Source organism: Neodiprion pinetum, chromosome 5 (assembly GCF_021155775.2).
Source record: "Neodiprion pinetum isolate iyNeoPine1 chromosome 5, iyNeoPine1.2, whole genome shotgun sequence".
Taxonomy (NCBI): domain Eukaryota; kingdom Metazoa; phylum Arthropoda; class Insecta; order Hymenoptera; family Diprionidae; genus Neodiprion; species Neodiprion pinetum.
The window spans coordinates 18,426,084-18,436,794 of NC_060236.1; positions in this window are offsets into that span (position 1 = coordinate 18,426,084).

Genomic DNA, 10,711 nt, shown 5'->3' on the forward strand with positions numbered 1-10,711 from the left:
ATTTTAGTGTAATGCAATTATTATTTTCCGGAAATAGTGAAAATATCGAAATTATTTATGGGGACTATATTTTAAACTTTTTTTATTCTACTCAAGATTGTTATCGTTGGATAAATTTCGATTCCCAGATGTTTCAGAATTTTTTCAGCTAATAGATGTTACTTTTTTTTCAAAAAAACCTGAGCATTCACCGAGTTTAAAAAATTAAGAAGGCTAAACTGAAATTAGGCTGTGAATTCCAGTTGTGCCGAATTGTGAAAAGTAAAATCATCGCGCAAATAATGACGTGTTGCTTCTCGAATGGTTCAAAGAAGTTTCTCCGTAATACGCATTCTTTTATTTCAAGTTTCGATGTTTTTCTTTCCTGTATAGATCATGTGTAATACTAAACACACTTTCAACCGATGTATGCAACCGTGCATCTACGGAAGTCGAGTAAATTTGAACAAGAAATCTAAGAATAACTTAAAGATAACTTCTTTAAACCGAATGTAAATTTATATTTTATCAATTGTTTATTCCAGCATTGACTTCTCCGGAAACAAGATAAAGAAAAAGAACGGCGTGCACAGTTTGTGTCAATTTCATAAAAAAACAAAAAAAGCCCGTACACACAAAGATTCACTGCATTTCGATATTAAATCTAGATCTAGATCTTGAAGATCCGTTTCGCGATGAATGCGAAATCATTTCCTTCCTTTGTTTCTGTTTTTTACATTGTTTCTCAACCTATGGGACTGAATGTCGATTTGGATTTGGTCGCAAACCGAGCTCCCTAAATTTCACGAGACTTTAACGTCAACTTGTTCCGGGTTAAAACTAATCAACGAGACTATCACTTTTTTCAGATCTGGAATCTTGGCATCATTTAGAGCGAAGGTGTGAAACTAGCCATTTAATTAGTCAAAACAAGGATATTTCGATACGTGTCGATACTTATCGGCCATTTATACAAAGTGAGAAAGAGGGGGCGCGTTGGTCATCCAGTTTCCCCCCCTGAATTAGGGTGCGAGTAGTTTTCGAGGCTGCAGCAGCTCCGAGCGAGTGAACGTAACCCGATAAATAAGAATCGCAGGGGTCACCGCGAGGCGAAGGGTCAGTTTTCCGAACAATGAAAATGGCCGGCCTTTGCTCCCCAGGTTAATATGCGGGCAACTAAACATTGCCGGGGACAATGCAAGATTTATAGTTTTCGCCAATCGAGCTTTGTCAGTCCTCCATGGTCAAGCGTCCGGCGAGCCGGCAGGCCGGTCAAATTTTACAAATATCAATCCTCGAGGAAGCAGTTGGCCCATTACGATATTCCGAATGGGTATCAGATTTTATTGTGTGAAATCCAAAGTCCCGCGATTCATCCCTCGCTATTTCCTCTCCCTCTCCCCCTCGTTCGATCCCTCTTATGCGTCTAAATCCGTAACGAAACGAAACGGACGAAATCCAGTTGCAAGGATTTTTCTCACCCTGCTCGATCCGTCCATTTTTAAATCGGCATTAAAACGCGACGCGGCAAAGACTTCGCGAGTCGTTTATTATTCATACGGCGGGGTCAGAATAGTGTTTTTAACGAATTGACGCGATACGATCAAAATTCCGAAAGTCTCGATAACAAGGTTAGCCGTTGAGTCTTCGTGACTGCGTGAAAAGAGCAGTAAAAAAAAAAAAAAATAAAGTTTAAATACCGAATTTTAACTAGTATTACCAAAATCAGAAGAATCACGCTGCTCTACCATTTTTCCAAGGAAAAAACCATTTTGCTAAAGGCCGATTTCGGTGAGACATAGTTCGTCTGATTCGTTAATGAATTATTCAGAAATCTTGACCAAAACGAATTTGAGTGAGTAAGTTTTTTCTTGACTAATTTTCAAAGAATTCATCAGTTTTGCGCCACAAATTTTTTCAGAAAATATCCGCAATGCTTGAAAAGAAAAACACGCGAATTAATAATTGATTCGGATATACTTTCGAATTTCACAATGGTTTGTCAATTTCTCGCAGTTACAGTGGGACATTTTTTTGTAATTCATCACGATTACATTCACGTTATAATAACGTTCGGTCATTACTCACTCCGAAAATATTCAGAATTCACACTTGATATGAATATACGCGTGTTCCGTAACTCGAAAGTAATAATTACAAGAAATGTATGGAAACAGCTGTACGAGTGACGATTTTAATTCCTGTGGATTGAATAGATTGAAAACATTTTTTGTGGTTCAAGTTATTCGAAGGCAACGAAGAAATCTGAACAGCAGGAGAAGAGAAGGAAAAATTTGAAGAATTAACTACACTCGAGCTGTTTCAACGTGAATACCGTTCAAAAAAATATCTGTTTCAATGATTTATAAATAATCTCTGAAAAAACCTCCATTTTGGAAACAAGCCTACATATCGGTCAAAAATGAAAATCTACGAATGCATTTACAGTGGACTCTCTAAAGCATTCCTTCCCCGCTTTCGTCTTGGTTTTTGTCTCCCACTGCCTGGCCCAAGTTTATTTCCGAAATACAACTTTCTCAATATGGCCGCGCAGCAAAACGCAATGGCTCTGTAATTTCTATTACCACACGAAGAAACTTATTTCCATCGAAGCACACAATCTTGCGGTATCTTTGAAGAGGTTACTCGCAAGTTTGGCCCAAACAAAATCCCACAAGAGTTCGTATTACAACGAATAATATTTATCAATGGATAATAGTCTTTTACATTTCTTCATATTCCGCGTCTCGTTACGAACTGACGCTGGTTGGTGTCGGTTAGGTATAGAAGATTGTTTATTTAGAGAGGACGTCCAACTTGTCCATCGAACCTTGGCCTGTGTACTTTTAATATTTCAATAATTCCGTTGTCGCTCTTTTTTGTTTTTTGTCACTGGTAGTCTAAATTCCAAATGGCGATCAAATCCGTCTTTCGCTTATGTCCGCCATTTTATATTTTATGAAAAACTTTTTTTCTTGAATAACTCGGCCGTTTTCAATTCAAAGCTTCAACTTTAAATTCAATTTCGTACAATTTTAGTCTTTACGAATTTTCGTTAAGATTGAAAATGGCCGAGTTAGTCAAGAATAACGGTTCTTCATCAAATTCAAAATGGCGGACGTAAGGGAAAGCCGGATTAGGTCGCCATTTTAAATGTAGACTACCAGTGACCCCCCCTCCTCCCCCCTCTTCGCTCAACGGTTAAAACAAGAAATAGCGACAACGAAATTATTGTTATTTCAGGTCGATTTTTTGGACATACTGACTGGGTTAAACTATTTTGGATTCAAACGTTTACATGAATGATTTTGTATAAAAAAAAAAAAACCGGATGTGTTGATGAAATATCGATACACAAGTATTTCGTGAGGCTTAAATAAAAGGAAATGAGTGTCTAACCGACGTAAACTTCAAAGGCTCATTCTGCCGAGAGAGTTTGCGACTCTTTCGTGACGCGACGTTCGCGGAAATGTGACTTTTTTGCCTTAAAATTTTTTTACGTTAAATTCGCGGGGGCCTCGGATTCCTGTAAAATCGTTTCCCCTCTTGTACTGTTGCTGCCCTATTGAGAGAATGCACTGTATTCGTAAGTAAATCGTAGGAATTCGTACAGAATGTAATATCGCGTCCGTTCAAAAAAGAAAATCGGCTTTCACTGGACACGGCACGCTAATTATAAACTTTTACTTACCCCGTTACAATGTTAAAGAATGCAACGAATTGCAGGAAATTGAATGTAATGTACTGCGGTAATTAGTCTCGACTTTAGGAACGGCTTTCGAGCTAACAGCTATACGTATTAGTACCTATAATGAGTTAATTTTTGGTAGAAAATCACTTTGACGAGCTAGATTTTTGCCTACGATGAATTTTTCTTTTAATTATGTATACAAGTCCGTTAATCCATTTGCACGACACTTATAAAAGTTCGAGTATCGGTTTACCGTTATTACTTATTTTGAGAATTGTATTAGATGGACATTTTTCTTTCCTCGACCGAAGACGGAGAATTTTAGGAATGTTATATTTGAAACCGACATTTATATCATGGTATTGGATCTTTGAAGAATCGAGAAAGCTTCTAACATACGCTTCAAAGTTTACTTACTAAAGTTTGTAATTCGAGGGATTACGTGGGTTTTGAACTTTCAAAAAATCCATTTTTCCTATAATTTAAAAAATATGTAATAAAAGAATTCTTTCAATCAAACGTACGGTATATGAAAGAACAATATTTCAACTAAGTTTCGTAAAAATTTTTACCCAAAAATCTGGCTTTCGGAAACCCAGTATTTCCGCGGTGGAGACGATAACTCGTGCTAGCTTCATGTGAAATCAAAAAACCAGATATTTTCTGTTGGTAGGTGAATTGATAGTTAGCGAATGAACGAAGGATTTTTTTTTCTTGGATCACAACTCATTTTACAAGGCAATTTACATGGTGTAAAGTGCATCGAAAATTGTACTTTTTTTGCAACAAGCTCCGCCAAAAATTCAAATTTCAGTTTTTTCAAAAATCCTTCTTTCCTTTACTAGCTATACTCACCTATTGACAGTAAATACTTAGTTTTTGGATTCAGAATCAGTAATCATTTGTAATCGGAACGTCTAAAATGCTCAAATTCTCCTGTCTTTTTATCCGATTCTGATATTTCACGGCTCATTATTGCGATTTTTCAGTCAGTTTATTCCTCTACTCCCAAGTTTAGATTCGTCAAAATTTGAGTTTGAGTTTAGAAAACCCCGTTCAGAAACTGCCAAAAATTCCCGGTATTGACAGCAGGCGCAATAACTGATCCCCGGTTCGCACGAAATGACTCATAATTCAAAGACGGTCACCTAAAGTCAGAGTGGTATAAAAACGGCACAGTTATTGAACAGAAGGTTTGATAAAAGTAAACGGCAACGCCGTTGTACCTTTGAACTGTCACTTGCCGGTAATTAAACGAAATATGAGATTCATTGTGCACAAAAACCCGCTCTGCTTAAGCAAAGCAATTCAGTAATCCGGTACCTCCTTCGAATGGAGTTAATTTGCTGAACGTAGGCGGGCGTCTAGTTCTATCCCTTAAAAGTTGAAACGCCGTGTAACTTTCCTCACGAACGCACTATACAAGGTACAGCGTACTCTTACCATGCTGAAATACCCTCCGACTCGCCATTGCTCTCCCGACGTAATCGTCATGTAGCGTTTTGGAGAAAGTTGCATTATAGCAGTAGGTCTATTCGAGAACGTTATCAACGTGGTATTTATATGTAGATAATCGTAGATTGAGCATTACATTGTCGTTTGTTCGTATGAGGCTGAGAAGGTCTCGTCGTAATTTAGACACTAATACGTTATTTTAGATCGTTTGAAGATTGTCAACGATCCACTCAAATCGTTAGATTTCATATCTTAGGACGTGCATATGTGTGTGATAAATTTTTTTCAATTACTTTGTTTTCAACCGACGCGGTTTTTTCAAATTTAGAACTGATTAGATTTTGGCTCTGATCGATTCGATACTTTTTCAATTATTTGAACAACAGAATACCAAAAAAAAATAATAATAATAATAATGGCGATATTCTGAGAATAGATAAACGAATTCGAATGAAAATTGGTACCCTCGAGTTTTTTTGGTGCTGATCACGAATCTAAAGTCAGATTTGCAAAATTTGGCGTATTCAATGTGCAGCAAAAGAAAAAAAAAGAAAACTAAAACCATTTGGATTTTGATGAAAATTCGTACTCAGAGGTTTATTGGGTCGCTAATGTCGAATTTGAAATCGGATTTACGAGTTCCAAAATGGTGAATCCAGTATGGTAAAAAAACAAAAAAATTAAAAATATTCGGATTTATCGGTCACCGATAAAAAATCGAAGGTCAGACTTCCAAGATTTGTAACGACAGATCCATTATGATCGTTCAAATTGAAAAAAACATCGTACTGTCATGTAACATGGTACCCGAGTGCTTTAGAATCGTTAATCAAGAATCGGACTATGTAATTTGAAATTCAAATTGAACAGCCATATTGTTTTTGTAGACTTGGAACCTGTAGCTTGGAAACGGGAAGTTTTTAGTCCTGAGCGGCTTGTTTCAGTTGAACAAGACCTTAAAATCATTTTATTCCTGCGTCATAATCGGTTCTGATGAGTAATGAAAATAGTTACGAGAAGCGTATCGACCGTAACTAGAAATTCGCAAATTCTTCGCAAATGGGCGTGTTCACATCAAATTCGCACATCGCATGGAGTTTTGGGATCCTCTGCAGACGTGCAGCAGGGATCTACGTGTCTTTGTGTGTGTGTGTGTGTGTGTGAAGCGTGGGGAGCAGGAAAACATCCCTTGCAATCACCCTCCGTTAGGGATTCCTGGCAGATTTAAAGGGTTGCTTGCCGACCGACCGCCTGCTTCTGCTACGCGTAGGTGTATTGACACGTCAATCTCTTGACAGCCAACCACCTGGCTCGTACCTTTCTCTTATAGGCGACGCCTAGCATTGAGCCAGGCAGCTAGGTGGGGCCGAAACAGGCCCTGACTGTTTTTCGGCATCAAGTTTCTTTTTTTCCGAATTACCACCAGTTTTTCCGGATTAATCTCGCTTTCACGAGTTTTACTGCATTACGTAGAGTTTTTTCAAATTAATTTCCATTTTCCACGTCAATTCTTAGCTGGAACACGCTACCAGAATGACGTAACTGCCACACTGGGGCGTTAAAGACCCCAACCACTGAAATGCATATCAAGAGTCAGTTAGTGGTTATTTTAATTTGCAAAAATTACCAACGAAATCTTCGTCGTATCTTTTAAAAGATCGTAGAGGTGAGTTTGAGAAAAAAATTAAAGACTCGAAAAAAAAAACAAAAAAATTACTATTTTTTTCTCCATCTTCGGCAAGGTCTCAAAAATTTCGAATGTCACAGGAAAATTACGGTAAAAGTTTAATAAAAATCGAAGGTGGCCTACGCCGTGGAAATCGCGATCTTCTACTGCGTTTGCAAAAAAATATACATTAATATATCAAATCTACGTGTATTAGGGAACGTGGTCTCATTTTGAAGAGTTAGTCAGTTTGTGACTTTGAGTCACGCATCATTATGCTGAGTCAACGCTTATAACAAGACAGTATTTTACGGTTATTAGGGTCGCTTACAAATCTGAAATCTAATTACAAAAATTCTAGTCGGTGGATCTAACGCGGTCGATCCAATGTGGCGGACAAAAATATCAAATTTGATTGAATCCGCTCAAACAATTCTATGCAGAATTTTTCAGGATCCTTGATTGGATTTGCCGTACTGAGTTTTCAAAATCTGATTTCAGATTTGTAGTCAGCGACGTCAAAAATCCCTGGACAGACTTTTTTCTCCGGATTCGTTCGAATTTGAACTTTTCGCCTGCTATATCGGGTCCGAAATCTTAAATTTCCTAAATCCGATTTCAGGTTCGTCATCAGCGACTTCAAAAACTTAAAACATGTGTATTCGCAGAGAGGTAACTATCTCGGAAACGAATGAATCCTTCAATTTTCACGGTGTTTCTAAATCGATTTGTTTCTAACAATAAGAATTTATATTACACCGCTGCAATTACACTCGAGTGTTTACAACTATGACTCAGAAGGTTTCTACCCGTTTACCAAAAAGGGAACAGTAACGAAACTCTCGAGCGAATCCCTAATTTAATGTAACTGTAAAAGTAATAAACAACGTGGACGCGGTGAGGCATGGAAGAATATTGGATTATTATGTGCAACGTAAAAGTCACGTCGGCACATTTTATTTTCTTTCCCTCGTTTTTTCCCCGTCTTTTTCCCGCTCGCCCGCTTTCGCCAGATTTTCAACGTCATTGCCGCACCATTCGAAGGAAAGGGTTGAGAGTTTTCATTTTTATTGTTATATGTTCTCCAATATTATCCGCAGAAGGTTTGTCCGCTGTCATCGGTCACTCAACTGGTCGGGTTCAAAGGCTTAAGCAGAATTCGTTGTTGCGGCGTCGAAGAGCCGAAACCAGAAATTTTCCCAAATTCACATGTTGCATAAACGACGTATCCAAAAATTTTACTGCGCTTGCCGTATTTTCGACGTTTTTTACGTACTTCAATGCGCAAAACTAGAATTTGCCTTGAGAAATTATACATCGAAAAATGTAAACAGTTCGCGATTGGGCCATATTTCGGAGAAAATTTCTGTTCCCCTTTTCTTTCGTCAATAATAAAGTACACTCGTGCATGTAAAATATTTTTGGTTCAATAAAAGTGCAATTCATCCCTCATTACCTGCCAACATTTCTATAGAATCTGAAGCAATTTCAGAAAAGGGGTCCTGTAAAGTTATATTGGGTAATTAAATACAAATCCCTTTTTTTGTTCGTTCGTCTAGAAAAATCTAAAAACAATTCATTACTCACATCTCAGAGTTTCGTCGGTACGATTGAAATCGTCGATATTCCAAACTTGGTTTTAGTTTTCGTTAGAATACGAACCTCATTTTTATTATTCAATAAAATTTGCCGTCCGACATATCTTTATAATTCTTATTCTATTCTTCTCATTCAATAAACTAATAAGAAATAGAACGGAAAATTTGACGAAACCCGCATTCTATAGACTTGTTCACTCTGATATTGTGAAACGGTTAATTGAACCGAATGCGCGGCTTTATAACTATTTATATAATATGAGCACATAAACTGTCGCTTAGAAAATAGAACCAACGGTTTAAGAACGGTGTAAAAAACTTCGAATCAAAGGACAAGATATCTGGTACATTAATATACATGTATATGACGTGTATGCGTACATTAAAATATTTATATAACTTTGGCATACTCTAACTTATTGGCTCGACCCTTATAGTATCGCACTGGGCGCATTTATAATCCTTTCGTTTTAAGACATCGCCGTTTCGATTTTATTCGGTAAAATGAATTCGCGGAAAGAAAAGAGTTAAGGGTGGCTTGGCAGACTTTTGCAGCTGCACGGTTAATTGCCGCTATATATACATGTACATATACATATGGTGATGTATATTCTGTGGGTATATATATATATATACATACATATAGTTCGATACGTAGACATACCGCAGCCATGAAAAAATGAGAGCGATCCTAGGCATTCTTCGTTTTGAAGCGAGGAATCCCGAAAAAAATCGATGCGACAGCCTTGCTCGAAAGACAAAAAGATCGGGACGTTTGGAACCTATAAAAGACGGCACTGAGAAAAATTTCATGCGTTATAGTAACTAGAAAAATTCAGTAAAACAGGTATCGTGAACAAAAACGTTTTAATATTGTTGGAATTACGAAAAACGAGGTACGCGTAACCATTTTGCGGTATTGTCGATCCTTTTTTGGTAATTGCAACGCAAAATCAGTTTTTTCGGTTTGCTCTAATTTTTTACTTAAATAAGGCTTTAACGTCAATTTATTGTTGCAAAAGCGTTAAATTTTCGCAACGGTTACAAGAAAGTATAGTAACAGTGATCGTAATGAGAAAGAATAGTAACGGATACTAAACTTTCCGGCAACAGCTACAAAACTAATTTTCATTTCGTACCTAGAACTATATTTTTCGACTGTGGTACGAATGAAAATAGTTAAGAACTGAGCGGTAAACGGAACTAAAAATTTCTCTCAATGCGGAACACGCATTACAAAAAATATTTTTTCGGTTTTGAGATGGTTGCTCGTGGTTTTTAAAGTCTAAAAACAAGCAGCCTGACGCGCGTTTAATTCTATCGAAAAATGCCGGACTTTGTAATTTCACCTTGAGTACTAGAAATTGTAGACAACGAATTGAATAGTTGTGCAATTATTTTTTCCTGAGTACATTCTATAGGTTTTACCATTACCAATTGTTTCTCTTAAAATTTTAACAGGTTTCTTTAACCGTACGACAAACGAAAATATTGGAGTCTCAGTGAAATAAAACAAAAAAAAAAAAATAGATACTGATGTTTCATTTGAAATCTCTTCAGATTTGTAAGAAAATAATATAGATTCGTTTTTTTTTTTTTTAAAGTTATTGAAACGCATCTAATTTTTTTCATTAATCGGTTCAATATTGCCATTTGTTGATCAGAATCGGCAGTATCGGTGCACTGTTGTAAATTTGAATGCTTGGCAGCGCCAGCAACTGAAGAAAGAAAAAAATTTATAGATTTCGATGATTTTGCAGAAGATAGTCTTCTGAATGAAATTAGCTATCGTAGAGTGAAATAGAACGAATTTCCAAATTTTCAATCGTAATCAAGCGAATTGAAATGAAGCACTGGTATCGATGCATTTGTTTATAATAGCGGTAGTTTCTATTTTTGTATGTTTACTAAAATCTCTGCAGCTTACAAATATAATAATTCGATAAATATTCATCTGTTAATAAAATAAATAAAAAGTATCCATATTTCGCCAAATTAACAAATAACTTATTCAGCATCAAAATCTGGTTAAAACTCTTTCTCAAGTTTTAACGATTCGTCACTCGGTCGGAAAAATTCGGATCAACATAAACCTCAACAAACTCAAAAAAAAAAAGAAAAAGTGAACAAGTTTGTACAATCAAGAATTCATTTCATAAAAATTCATAAAAAAAAATATCGCCAACGTTGTTATAATTGAAATCGAGCCGATCTGCAGAACAACTGTGCATAACAAAATATCCGCCTATCTATGAGAAAAATTTTTAGTTCCGGTTGCCGCTCAGTCCTTAACTACTTTAATTTTTTACCACAATCGAAAAA